Source organism: Emys orbicularis, chromosome 2 (genome assembly GCF_028017835.1).
Source record: "Emys orbicularis isolate rEmyOrb1 chromosome 2, rEmyOrb1.hap1, whole genome shotgun sequence".
Lineage (NCBI taxonomy): Eukaryota > Metazoa > Chordata > Testudines > Emydidae > Emys > Emys orbicularis.
This window is the reverse complement of record NC_088684.1, coordinates 101,680,839-101,695,758: the sequence shown is the minus strand read 5'-3', so window position 1 is coordinate 101,695,758 and position 14,920 is coordinate 101,680,839.

Sequence of the window (14,920 nt, the reverse complement as noted above, 5' to 3'; positions counted from 1 at the left end):
TACCCCCCAACATCTTTAAACATTCAATTAAAATTGGACAAGAGTACACTGATACAAATAAACATTCATCTAAATGAGGACTTTGCACTGAATTCTAAAAGTATTTTAATTCAGGTGTTTGCTACCAGGCAGTCAATTGCAATCAGGACACTGATGTGACTGTGAGAATGAACTGTATATAAAAGGGAGGAAGGCAGATTGTTTTATGGTGGAGTCATGGCAGAAGGTTGACAGGAGATGCTTCTCCCAATATAGCTAAGCAGAGAAGAAGAACCTATTATATGGATGAGTGGGGCCAGCAATGGCATCTTGTCATTCTAACTTGTGTAAGTAAGCAAGCTTAATTGCTCCTTGTCTTTTCAAGATGACTTTCCACCACCAATCTCATTATCACACACATATGTTTATTGCACATGCTCAAGTCCCTTCACGCAGACCTGAATGTAATGAAGGGAAAGATAATATTATGTTATCCAGCAGCATTGTTTGTTCTCTTCTTACCAGATGGATATGACCTGCCTTCCTCTTCTGCAACCAAAAGGGTGACCAGAGGCAATGGAACATATACCAAGGAAGGGAAGGAATAAAACCAGAGTGGCAGCAAACTGTCAACATGATACTGTGTGAAGAGGAAAATGTAAACATGATTTCTATTTACTGAGATTAATATGTAAAGTTGCACGTTAACGTGTTTGTCATGGAATGCATTAATATGTATATTTTTCCATTATGTAGATCTTCTGTTATATTATTTATTAGAAAGGGATATAATCACATTGATGGGAAAATAGTGTCACTTAAAAATTAGGTAATGTCCAGTCAACATAATATAATTGCTGCAGTGTCGTTTCTGATTTAGATATGGTGATATCAATGTAATTGCCACTGGGGAGAAATTATAATGGCTGCTAATGATAAACAAAATGACAAGAAAGGGGAGCATGTTTTATATATGATTCAAAAGCAAAATCCTGCTGCCAATTTGCTTAACAACATGGCACCATTCACTTACAAAGAGGAAATATGCATGTTTCATGTGGCGATGTAAAGGTGAAGGCTGTATTGTGACATCACAGCTGAAAGCTTAGTTACTGAGTCTAAAAGATCTTGCTGTGCCATTTTCATAGGAGAGGGGTAGAATAGAGAACCCTTGTCTATCCTGAAGATAAAATCTCAGATGGAAAAAAGCAGGAAGAGAAAGGAGGAGGAAGCATTTGTGCAAAACAGGTCTCCTGCACTCTTCCGGAACAGCAGCCTTGGAAAAGGAGGGATGTGCTAAAACTAGAAACCCAAATCCAAACATCCCCAGCTTTGGTCAAGTTTGCATATAAATCCAAACTCTACAACATGAGAGCTTCTCTCTATGGAAAGGAAACACCATTCACAAGATGCTTTGTTAGGAAATGCTTACAAGCTGAATGTATTTTAATTGTTCTACACAGACTTTGAATTGTATATAGTGCATTGTATTTAACTCTATTCACATATATTCTACTGTGCTATTCTAAGTCATTGCACACTGTACAATAGTGTGGTAGAGTTTAAGCAGCATTTTGCAAGCCTCTCAATTCTCACTTCTTAATGCATGAATCTTCTGACACACATGATTTGGGTTCTCTCAGTCATAAGTAAGACAGATATTCAATGTATAAATACCATAATATTGTTTCAATAGGTAAGTGACTTAAAGAGTTTCAACTTAAGGGTGAAGAACTGAGAAGGTACAGCCCTCTTGGTACATGTGTTGCACACAGTATATATTTTGAGTTACACCAAAAAAAAAAAAAAAGTGTTAAATGAACACTAAGGTTGCAAAGTCAAGCACTTATGACCTGATTTTTCAGAGTTTTTAGCACTTTATATGTTCAGACTGATTTTATTTGCAGCTGTGAGTGTTCAGCACTTCTGCAAACTCCCACTTCTTTGTCCCAGTCTTCCCCCCACACTTCAGCTCCTTATTACACATCTCTCCTCCTCCCCTCACCCCAATGATTCTCAAACCCATTCTCCTCACCCAGCCAGTCCCAGTCTCTCCTCAGCTCCTCATGCAATCTCAGTCCCCCATTTCCCCCCTTGACTCCCAGTCTCCTTGCACAGCCAATCCCAGTCTACCCTCTCTTTGGCTCCCACTCTCCCTCTCCTAACTCCCAGACCCAATTTCCTTCTCTCCCCTGCCACCTTCTGTCCCAGTCCCCTTCCCCAGCCTCCTACCCCTGCTACGTCTTGCAGATCCAACCCTTGTTCCCTCTTTATTCAAATCACACAGCTTCTTCCTCTGTATTTCCTGGGCCCATCAGGGCTGTCAATGAGAGCATAGGAGAGACAGTCTCTTTCCTCTCAGTTCAGGTGCCCAGATTTGGCATGACTTGTAGCACCCAGAGCTGCAACTGGAGATAAAGTCCTGTTCAGCCCTCTGAAATCCCAGGCTGGAGCATGGGATCTTCAGGGAATTTAGCTGCTAAAATCTGTCTCTGCTGAGCATATATAAACCACAATTTATTTGGGAACCATTCTGCACCAATTACAAGATAAGACACAGACGACTGCAAAGTCAGAATTAAAATCTTGCTTCTGAAGTATAGTCCTCTCTCACTTGAGCCAATTGAAAAGCTCTATTACTGTGGTGAAGCCAAAACAATCACAATGCTCTCTCCTGATGCTGCAAGCTGCTCCACATGGGAGAACCCCAGGGGGTAACAGGACTCTGTGAGTGCATGGAGGGCCCACCTACACAGAATAGCTTGCAGGATCAGGGCCTAAACTCCAACCAGTCACCACAGCGCAAACTGCCCATTCATACTATAACCATTGTAATAATATAAAACAATTATTTCAAAATCAGGGATAGGTTCTTAACTCAACAACAGTTGAATTCATTTTCCTCAAACTTTGTAGAAAAAAAAATATTGTCCTTTGCTTGCAGAGTAAGCCTAGCAATTTTCAGGACAAATCAATTTTATTAACCTGTTTTCTGACGCTTCAAATATTTACGCATGTGCTTAACTTTATGTATGTGCATAAGTGTTTGCATTAGCAGGGCCCAAAGTTGTAGGAGGCTAGAACAGGGTTTATAATGGTGCCCAGCTGCAAATTTAGCATTCTTTTTCTGGTAAAAATAGGGCACGGAGGAAAAATGGATAGAGCATCATGCTTTGTAAAATGTGACAGAGTAACATGTATAAGACCAGAGTAAAACATCTTAACCCAGCTACAGATGCTTTTGGGAATGGTAAGGAGCATATGCATTTGTTTACCCAAGGATTAGCCAAACAGAAGATTGTGGGGATCCACCCACCCTGGCTTAATTAGTTTGACTCCTTTGCATGGTGACCATTTGCTTATGAGTTGTTATGGATATATCTGAAGAAAAGGTTTTCATAACATTCATGGGGCTCCTTGTAATGCAGGAGTATTTTTGTGCTGAAATGTTGTTCCTTTGTTTGTGAAGGACGACATCAAAATCTGCACCACTCCATGACTGCAGATTTAATCTGGGTCTGATTTAGGCAGTCACTGGTACCCAGTTGGCTCAATCACCCTCTTTTTGAAAGAACTGTGGTAAAAGGAGCAAATTTTCTGCTCATTTTGGTTTCCCCCCATGGCTAGAAGTGGGATTGCCCATAGAATGTAAACAATTCAGGGCATAGATTGTCTTCTTCTATGTTTACATCAGACCAAACACAGAGGTAACACTGAAATAACAGCCATGAGAATGTATACCTTTGCTATCAGTGGTAAATGGGGGGTGGGGGAGGAAAGACAGTACTAAACTTCTCCTTTATTTTTAAGAGCCAGTTGGTACCATTTTGCCTTGTGAGAATGCACCCGCTCTGCCATGGTAAGTGAAAGGAAAAGCATAAGAAGAGAACTTACCAGCTGAATGGGAGGGAACAGCTGCCAAAGGACTACTTCAGGGCTGCAACTGCAGCTCTCTGCCAAATTTAAAGGGGCAGCCATTTGCAAAACAAGCTGGGAAAGCTTCCTCTTAAAGAGTAGGGAGTTGCGATAGCATCCAGAGAGCTGTAAAGAAAGGCATTTGGACAAGAGGATAAATTCCCAAGTTTTGGAGGTATCTAGCTGCAAACTATCGTCCAGGTTGGAGCCTGGTGATTTTAACAGCTATTTGTTTTTCATATTATCCTCTCTAATAAAAAGAAATTACATGCATCACTACATCACTCAGACAAAGATTATCCATAATAATACTTTACACTCATATTATGGCTTTCATCCTAAAATCTCAAATGACTTTAGATATGTTAATTAGTTCTCACAACCCTCCTGTGAGGTAGGGAAGGGATATACAAGTATCACTTCAGGCATTACTGAAAGGTAATGGCTTAGGTAGAAAGCAGCCATTGTTTAGCAGCACACTGCAACAATTCACAATAGTCTAGACCAGGATGTAAAGCATACTCCACCTTCTCTAAGTGAATCTATAGAGGGAATTCCTGTAGGCAGAATGCAATTACCAGAGTTGGAATTTCACCAGCGTTAACATCTTACTCTTATGAAAAGTGCCATCCCAAGTAACCACAAGCACTCAGAACCACGGGTTTTACACCTCATTAGACAAACAGCAAGCAGGACAATATCTCCTTAACATTCTGCTGCAGGGACTTTGACTCAGGATGGACTTTATGGGAAAGTACCTCCTACTGAATTACCAACAGCTCATTCTACAGGTGTTCCTTGTCAGACTTTCATTGAACTAGTGACACCGACCAACCCAGTCCTGCCTGTGAAACCTGCCTGTGAAGCCTGATTGCAGGCTCTATGCTATTTTGCCAAACAAAAATTGTACAAGGACTTACCATTCCTTTTCAGACATACATATTGATGCCCTAACCATAGTGTTTGAAAGGTTTAATCCTCCCTCCTTTGTCTCTCTCCCCCTGAGCAACTTCAAATGAAAGTATTAAAATACCCCATACTGTCCCTGCTGTTCCCCTATTCCCACTATTCTGAGCTAAAGTTTTTGGCTGATTGCTGAGAAGGGCTACTGAATCAAGGTGACTTGAACCAAAGGGCTTGCAGCAGGCAGTAAACAGAACTAACCCCACTAATTTTTCATGTGAATGCCATGTGTCTCATACTCTCTCTGAGCCAATCCTCCCCTGTTCAGAATTGTTACTGCTATTCTGAAACATAGTAATCGTAGGTGCCTGTGAACATGGGGAACTCTTTTGTTTACAGAGGTGAAATCAGGCAGAAAATAGTCTTTGGGGCTCATGATGAAACACTTAAACGTGGGAAAATGATTCTCACACACACACTCATTTTAATACAGGCCTGTCTCATCTTACGCGGGGGTTCCGTTCCGCGGTTAGCGCGTAAAGCGAAAACCGCGTATAGTCAAAATTACATTGAGTTGAATGGTGGGCGGAATCGCCCGCACTACAAGTACAGTATTAAAACTGTTATTTTTCTCTTTTGTTTTTTGTTTTTGCCGACCGCGTAAAGCTGAAATCGCGCATGTTAAATGTGCGTAAGATGCGACAGACCTGTACTGATGACGAATGGAGAGGGTGTAATTAATGGGACAACTGGTATCATTTTACTGTATGTTACATTCATAGTGTAGGTAGCTTTGTAAATTCCAGAATGTAGCCCACTTCCCAAGCACAAAGATTTTGTGCCTCAAGGAACTGGTTGTGTGTATAGCAGCTTGTGGGGGTCAGTGGGCCACCCTACTGCATATGCTGTCAAAAGGGACTGATAATTGGGATGTGAGGGAGGTGTTGTGTCATACTGATTAAGGCCCTGAGTCAGCAAATCACTTAGCGTGTGCTGAATAGCAACAGGATTGCTCACATGCTTAAAGTTAAGCATACGGTTAAATGCTTTGGTGAATCAAGCCTAAACTAAGAACAGCAGTACTGGATAACTTGTTCATTGTGAATAAAAGCAAAAAAATTACAGATCACTGTGACCTAGATACCACCAGAGGTTAGCAAAAATGATTGGTCAGATGTGACAGGGCCATAGCCACTGCATCAAGCAAGGGTGGGGGGAGCTGGCAATGGAGAGACAGTGGAGTAGGAGGAAGAGAAGGCAACAGCATGTCCTGAATATATATCGAAGCATATGTACGCAGCAGCAGAAACTCAGGTTTCATCATTTGCATATACACAAATCACTAGCCATCTTTTGACCAGCCTTTCTGAAGCAACCTTATGGCACCACAACTCCCATGCTCTTAGCACACTTTGGGCTCTATTTCCATAAATCACAGGACACAGGGATAATAATATGTCAGCACCCTAGCACTGTGTGTAATGTAAAACAGCAACTGCCCAAGCACTTTCCTCACACCATGTGCCCCTTTTGTGGGCCAGGGGGAGCCCCACCAGCAAAATACAGAAGTGTGCCTGCAGTTTTTGACCTGATTGCAAAAGCTAACTAAACTAATTTATCACAGCAGGCTAATCAGAATGACAAGGTTGCGTAGGTGACATTCTCCAAAATCTCCAATTTGTTTTTTTTAATCCCCACAGCAATTTATTTTCAGAATAGCAAAGTTTTGCCCAAGAATGTTCCAGAATGTAGTCAAGGTTAACCGTACTGTGAGCTTATTCAATATTTATGATTCTTTTTTATTTGTACTAGGACTTTTTGGGGACTCCAAATGGTCCATTAATCAAACAGAGTGACAAAATAGGCCATTTGACAATTTGTACAGGGGCTGATTTTGTTTATTTATTTTTTTGTTCAAGAATAAAGGACCAACTTAACTTCATCAACAGTTCCTGATTAATTGTTACAAAGTGTCATCCATAAATTTTCCTTCGATCTAATAATCCTTTCACAAGACTTAACAATATCCCCAGTGATTTGGGTTTTACTGAGGGCTGAGTTCCTGGAGAAGCAGTGACACAAATAGCTCAAGTGAACTGAGACACCTCCGTGGACAGTCTTCACAGAGTTGACAGTTCTGAAATACAATTATCAGTGTGATCTGCTTAAGAATTCATCATCAGCTCCTGCCTTCTGAAGACTTAAAAAAATACTGAGACATACAAAGAAAAAGAGGTGATAAGAAGGCATCATTTTCCTCCAGCCTCATAACTGTAAATTGAAGAAAATTATTTTCTTTGCCTGCAGCTCATTGGCATATAGGCAGCATTATATTATAATTTCATAAGCATAAATCCTTTGAATAAATTTCAGAAGAATAACTGAATTAGAAATGCAAGTAAAGTATCTAAAAAACTTAACTGTACTAGGCAGGAAGAACTGTATGCAAGTAAAACTGGCAGAGGGGAAATTTACTGTCTGCCTGCTCATCCTCTGTCTGGGAAGGGAAGGCTCCCCCACTGCTCCAGCTAAGCTAAATTTTAAGGAGAAAAAAAAAGTTAGTTTAAAGCATCATTTCCATGCACAGCAGGAAAATACAAAATGTGTCCCACCCTGCCACCTTCTTTTACAGAATTTCCGTTGTATTTCATCCTTAATGAATCCTGGAGATACAACAGGTTTGGGGTTTGTTATAATTATTGCTATTTGTTTATTTATTAGTAGTATGTTAAGCATATGGGAGATCAAAAAGGTTCCTTCCAACAGTTCCCTAGCAACAAATCAGTCACTTATTCACATATAAGTTGCCAAACATTCTCTCCTTAAGTAAATCCTGGGTTACTCTCTTCCTAGTCTGTTCCCTTTCCGCTGGGAATGGTCTCGTATGAAGGGTGAGGCTATTGTCTGGGACAAAGGTAACAGCCAGTGACCCGCATATATGTCTGTTGACTTAAAAAAACCCATAAAACACCTTTCTAAGAGCCACAAGGAGGAAGCACAGCATTGTGATGGGACTGACACCGGACACTGGAACAGTTCCAAGTTCTGTTACAGACTTCCTGTCTAATCTTGGTCACTTAGCAAAATCTGTCATGGACTAACCCAACTGAGCTAACTTGAATCTAGCTAATGCAGGTATCAACAGCAGTGAAGACACAGCAGTGCAGGCTTCAGAGAAGGCTAGTGAGCAGAGTATGTACCCAGGGTCCATGATGGGTTTGTAACTACCCACACAGTGCTGTCTTCAGAGCTGTTACTCATGCTAGCTGGATTCAAGCTAGCATGGGAAGGCTAGGCCAGCTTTTGCTGTGTAGACATACCCTTAGTCTTGCTGTCTCAGTTACCTGCCAGTAAAATGGGACAATACCGCTAATCTTCTCTCTTGTCCAGTTAGCTGTTTGATGTGGGGATTGGGTATATAGACGGTGTCTGGCACAATACGGCTCTGTTCTTAGTTAGGTTAGCTGGGTGCAACTGTAATAAAAAACAATAATTCTATTGAACCTAGTGGCAAAAGTCCCGATGATTTCAGCTGGAGAAGGTGCAATAAGGACCCATGTAAGCACTGGGGAAAACATTCAAAATTGGCTGCCTAAACTGTATGTGAAAATCCCACATTTGTGAATGTAAATGTGCACTTATTGGGACAATTACTTCTCTGGTAGTTACTCACCAGGAAAAAGCACAGTCCAGGAGGTAAAACACTGAGAGTCAGGTGCCATGGAAAAGTCACGAAATAGCTCCATGCCTCAGTTTCCCCCTATGTAAAAGGTTGGTGATGTGGCTTGCTCACCTTTGTTAAGTGATTTTTGCAGGGAGCAAAGTACAGAGTAACATGCTCCAGCCCAGCTGTTAGAGCATGTTTCTCCATTGTAACATCTGCATAGTCCATGGTCAAAATTTGACTGAAACATGAACATGTTATTAACATACAGCAAGTCAAGTTATACTCATAATTAATTATAATGACACATATAATATGTGTACCATCAAACTGCCATATAAGCAATAGTTAATTAAGCTACACCCTGTTGCTTTGAACTTACTGATGTTTGAACACAAACAGCTCTTAGGTGTGTTGCATAAGATGGAGTACTTAACATGTGTCAGCCTGAAGGGTCAGTTGAGTGAAATCAGGAGATAGCTCCATATTATTACTTATTTTGTCAACAGTGGGTTTCGTGCAGTACAAACAAAGAAGACGCAAGGTCTATAGCCAAGGCGCTTACAGCCTGAATCAGACAGAGTCAATACACTGGACACATACGTGACACAGGGCCTGATTCTCCATGCTTTGCACACCGTATGGTCAGTTACAAAGTGGGTGTAAAACCATTGACTCCAGTAGGCTTTGGTACTGAATGCAGTAAAGATTCCTACAGCTCAGCTTCCTTCACTGTGTATGTGAATAGCATTTTCCACCATGCAGCTGAGTCAGCCGCACTCATGCATAGCACAGCCTGCCTTTGCTTCCAATATGGCTAAAAAGGGCAAAAGCAACCTTACCAACTGTACTGCACATGCCCAAAGTGGGATTTGCAAAGGCTCACAACTCAGTCAATCCAAAGCCAATTTTCCATGTAACTTACTGGAAAGTGTGTGTTACATGTTCCAGGCTGTGCCCAATCCACAGAGGACATGGGTCTGTTATAACGGTCATCAACAGAGGCTGGCTCTTAAATGCAAGTTGTAATGCTCTGGAGTCACCCCAGCCAACCCCGGGGTCAGCCAAGATGGTGGTCATCACATTTCGTTCCAATGGACTTGTCGAGGAGGGCTATTTCTCAAGTGAACTTCAAATTTGAACCCTCAGATACATCAGTACTAGACTTGTTCAAAAAACAGTCCCAAGAATTTGCTAAGAGGAAAGTGTATGTTTTCACTCTTCTCCCACTCAAAAACAACGGAAGAATTTGGTCTTAAATTATTAAGCAAAAACTTAACATTCAGGCAGAGGCCAGGCCTGGAATATTTTATTCTGATAGATGAACATTTTGGAAAGCTGTGAGCAAGTCAAAGCAGAGGATTAGTATGGAAATGCAGAATCAGTTGCTGATGTTGCCAGTATGGGCTTGATGTAAGACTCGCTGAAGTCAATACAATTCTTTCCATTACCATCAGTGGAATTTGGATGATGCCCTCGGATACTAATACTTAGTGGGCTATCACTGAAAGAGACTTGAATGGGTTTAACTACCCAATTTCTATATGTTGTACTCAATGCCCTGGAGTTAGAATTCACTGACCTGTTACCATCTCACCAGTTAATTAGGCCCAGCTCATTCCTTCCCATGAAAAAATCTGTAAGAGAGTGGTCTGAGGGAGGAATTCTCTGAAGGGTTCCCTCATGACAAGCTCCCCAACATGTCCCACTGGAGCAAAGGGGATGTTTCCTGCCCTGGGAAAGGCTGTGGGGCCTACTCCCAAATCTGGTGGATTGCCAGGGAGTCCCAGAGTTCCAGCTCTGGCTCCCAGAGTGACTCCATGGTACCAGCAACTACACATGGTTCTAACTGCTCTCAGGGCCCCAGGATGTATATTGCTTTACCTTCCATTGGCCAGAGAGGAGATGATTTGTTGCTGCACCTCTCCCAACAATTCTTCCTGTATCCTCCTGCAACTCTTGTACTAGGCTGTGCTAGCGTAATACACTGATCAGCATGTGTTACAAGTCCCTCTTCTGTGCCTGATCCACAGAGAGTGTGTCTAGTACAGCTCCCAGCTACAGAGTCTAATTCTCTAGTTCAAGCTGCAGAGACTCTGCCTTTAGCTCTGGAAATCCTTGGGTTCAATCTCCAGTGTCAGCCAAGATGGCAGCCCTCACATAAGTACAAACTTGGACAGCTCAGAGAGGCCTCAGCAGGATCCAGGGTGTAGTGGGATGATGCTACAGATGTGCCTGACACCCCCACCCCCCGGCATCTGGAAGGGGGGATATCCATGCGCAGAGAGTACCTTCTGTGTGAGGATCTAGGGGGCACAACCTTAGTTAATGTTTGAAAAGCTCTTTTTAAGAGTGTCACAGATCTGGTTTCGCACCCCTTTGCTGACCACCTCCCAGATTGCTGTGGGTGGGGGGGATCCACCCCTCTGTGTCTGAATCCCTAGGTGTTTTAACCTACAGAACCTGAACAAAATCCAGCCACTGCCCCCATCCTGGCGGGCGGGCGGGAACTGGGGACCTCTGGAGCTTAGTGCATGAGCCTCTACAGCATGAGCTAAAAGCCAACTGGCTGTTAGCTAAGGCTGTAGAGCAGACTCATTTAACTCTCTCTTTAAGTGGTCTCGGTGCCACTAGATGGGACAGAACACCACACCCAGGAGGTGTGTGGGTATACTCTCAGAGTGAACACCCTGTGTCTAACACTCCCTTCTGAGAGCAGGAGCCTGCCTAGTCCCTCTAGACCCTTCAGACTCCTCTGAACTTAAATACACCCTCTCCCAGAGCTCCACCCCAAAGGAGTTTCTGGTTTACAGTTTAACTCTCTCTGCAGGTGCACAGTACTTGTGAAGCATTTAACACACCAACACACTTTGCTCAGAATCTAACACATTATTGCTCCTTTACTTAAATGTATAAACATGGGACCATACAGATCCTTTAGAAAATAAACATCATAACTGCAGTGCTCTGTTTCAGTTTCTTCCCCGGGGCATTTTTTGGAACGGGGTCAGAGTCCTTTGGGTGGTCCAGTGTCCTGCTTCAGTGCATGGCTTGTGGACTGGAATCTAAGGCCTTCTTCCCCCTAGGCCAGCTTACTTCCTTTGCCCTTAACCAGCCTGACGTCTTCCTTCTTTCTGCCTTCCTGTGCTCTCTATTAACGCCTCCTTCCAATACCTGGTTTTCTTAGTTCTGTCTTTTGGATAACTTTCCATTGCTCTCCTCATTCCCCCTCCCTTCAGATAGTTGAGATAAAAATGGTTTTCCAAAGATGCCTACTACTGTGACCAAACTTCCATTGTTAAAAGTTAAGTTCCTTCTTTTTCTCCTCAGCCTGAGGAAGACATGCTTTTCATGCCGGTAAAAGACATAGAGAAAAGCCTTCAGGACACAGCAGTTTTGACAGTAACACTTTGTCATAACTTCATATCAACCAGAATGCAGAAGTTGTGCAGACAAATTCCCAAACCATCACAAAGGGTTGTTTTTATTAGTTAAGAAAAAAATAAAAAGTCATGGCATTTCAAACCCATGTTAGGCAGCCTGCTCTCTGCCCTTGAACAAAGAATACAGCACTTGGCATGAGGTGGTCTCATTACTGTCATCCCCAGTGGGCCCTGCATTTGTGGTGGCCCCATTGGCCACCTGTGTTTTCTTCTGCATGGCACACCCGCTCCCTCGCAGGTGCAATGTGTAACAAGAGGGGGCAGGTGCAAGGTGTAACGAGAGGGGCGTGTAGCTGTAAGCCTGGGGTGTTTGCAAGGCTGTGGGTTGGCTAGTTTGTGTATTTATTTATTTATTGGGGGTGGGGGGAGGAATGTCACTTTTTTCATCAATTTAATTAGATACAATTTGTCTCAGCTTTTCTGCGTGGCATTTGTTTACTTTCTCATCAGGACCGACACAGGCCAATTAGTGTACCATAATTGTTTAACCTAGTCAGTGTGCTGTACTGGATAGAGCGCAATGCTTGCTGAGACGAAGGGAGGCAGGGAGGAAGGAGCAGTAATAGGCCTTGGTATGGTGCAAGGTTCTTCAGAAATCACTGACATGATACTGTACTTTGGAAGCGTAAGTTCCTTTGACATCCCAGCAGTCCTGATTCCTTGTTCTCTGTCACCACTATCATGGTAGGATCAATTTCCAAAGCTAATTCTTCAATTCCATCATGCCCAAAGCACTGAGCTGCATTAATTCCTTCCCGGGATGCCCCCTGAAAGCGAAATCCACTGCAACCATAGAAACTAGAGGACTTAAGTGATGTGTCATGTACATGTGCAGCCCCTGTTTTTGAAACCTTTGCCAAGAACACAACGTGAGAGAGCCTGTGAGAAGGTTTATTTCATTCTTCCTTCCCATATATCTTTATACATGGACAAATCAACTGTGAATGACTAAAGAATACTTATTTCTTTTTCTGATGTTATGCAGAGCTTCTTGAAGAATGACAGTGTTTGTATTGTAAGCAAAGCTGTGGAGAAATCCAAAAAAGGGTAGCAACACTGGTACACTAGGCAGCCAACTGCTGAGAATTGGTTTCTCAGAAGAAGGGAGTAAGTGGAGGAGAAGGCAGCAATTGAGTTCTGAATGACAAGATGTTTAGTGTTGCTTCAACTCTGCTGATCAGTTTAAATTCTGAGGAACTACATCTAGCATATAGTTTTGGCATTCCTTGGAAGCAGTTTTGCATGATCCTGGAAAAGCTGTCGACTTTTTTTTTATGGGGAGAGAGAAGGCCATACTGAGATCAGTTCACTCAGGTATCCATTGTAAAAGAAGGCTGACACTGTTTGCTATAGTTATAACAGCTACAGTAGCAACAGGATGCATTTTAAATGAAAGGAGAGTCAAACAAGGAAAGAAATACCTTTCCTTTCTTTATTTTTCCTCTCCTTCTTTCTTTCGTCTTTTAAATCAGTCTGATGTTGTGATTAACTTGCATTCTGCAGCACAGTTGATATGACAGTCAACCAAATTAATCCCATTATGCAAAATCCAGTTCACAAGTGGCTTTGCCTTTTTTTTGAAAATTATGTCAATTTCCTCATAAATTGGAGAGACCATGTCAGTTTTCTGTACTGCACATAGACACTACACACTGCTGTATGTCTATATTCCTTTAATGCAGAAAGATACACATTTTAGCTCAGTGGCACAAATGAAGATTCATAACTTTAATGCTGATGTTTCTGTTTACATGGGGCTTATATGAGAATTGCCATTAGTTTTGGCATTCATTTTCATGCTTGTACTTTGCATCATATCAACTGTAGGAAAACAAGATTAGGAGCTTTAAAAAATAATCAACCCAGCCATCTAAAATAAAAATCCTTAATTATTTTAATACTGGAAACATGATTTTCTCTTGCATGCTTTTTTCCTGTTTAAAGGAATTCACAGGCTCTGGTAACTAGCCTCCTATGGACTCCCTGGTATGTGCCTAGTGTCAAGTACTTGTAGCGTAGAAATCTCCACAACTGCTATTCTCTTGGCTGAGTGTGGCCATGCTGTAGGTGGCCAAATCTGTTTGGCATTGACCAGGCTCTGTGAATTCCCTGCATCCAACCAACTTGTCAAATTAAAACCTTTCCTGCTCTGAGCTGAAGAACAGCCGTGACGCTGAAGGTTCTTGCACTCTAGCCCTTTGTCACCAGCACAGTGAGTCTCCAACATCTGCTCACTGGACTCAGCTTTTGCACCTTGTTCATTTATAATGCAGCAAAGCCCCTGCATCCTCAGCACAGAAGCTAAATGTTGCTTTAAACAAAGTGTCTCAGATTTTTTTTTTTAAATGGAGTTGAGGCTCCAGGGGCTAAATTACTTACTGAATTCAGTGTACATAGATATATTTACATGGTTATTCTTTTTCACGTACTATTTTTTATCCTGGTAATGCTTTCTCATACAGTGAAATGTTGACTTTTTTCCACATGCTTTAGATTTATTAGACATGTGTCAAGTTGTCAGCCTCCTGCCGTTTGCATTTGTGTCCACCTTGCAAACAGCCGGGAATTTTTTTTCCCCCCCTCTCTCTCTCCCGTGAATGTTCACTTCTTGGCAGTTCTGAAACAAATTTTGAACAGTTGCTGTTCCTATTGATAGTGATAGTTTGATGTTCAAAAAAGAAGGAGGTTTCATTTCCCCCCAAGTTTCTGACACATTCTGTCATATCATATCACATCCCATCCTGATGCATCAAAAACAACAACAAAAAAGGGAGGGCATGAACTACACTGTTCACACACAGATCATGAGCCACTGATGAACACCCACCCATCTGTTCACCATTTCACTCCCTTTGTTCTATCTTTATTATATGTATTCTTCAATAAAAGGAATTCCTACTACTTCAGCGACATTGCAGCTCACTCTTCTTAATCTGTTTGAACTATCTGCAAGGATCTCTGTGCCTTCCCCCTTTCACCGCCACCCACGAGTGGAGCTCAGTGACACCCTGAAAAA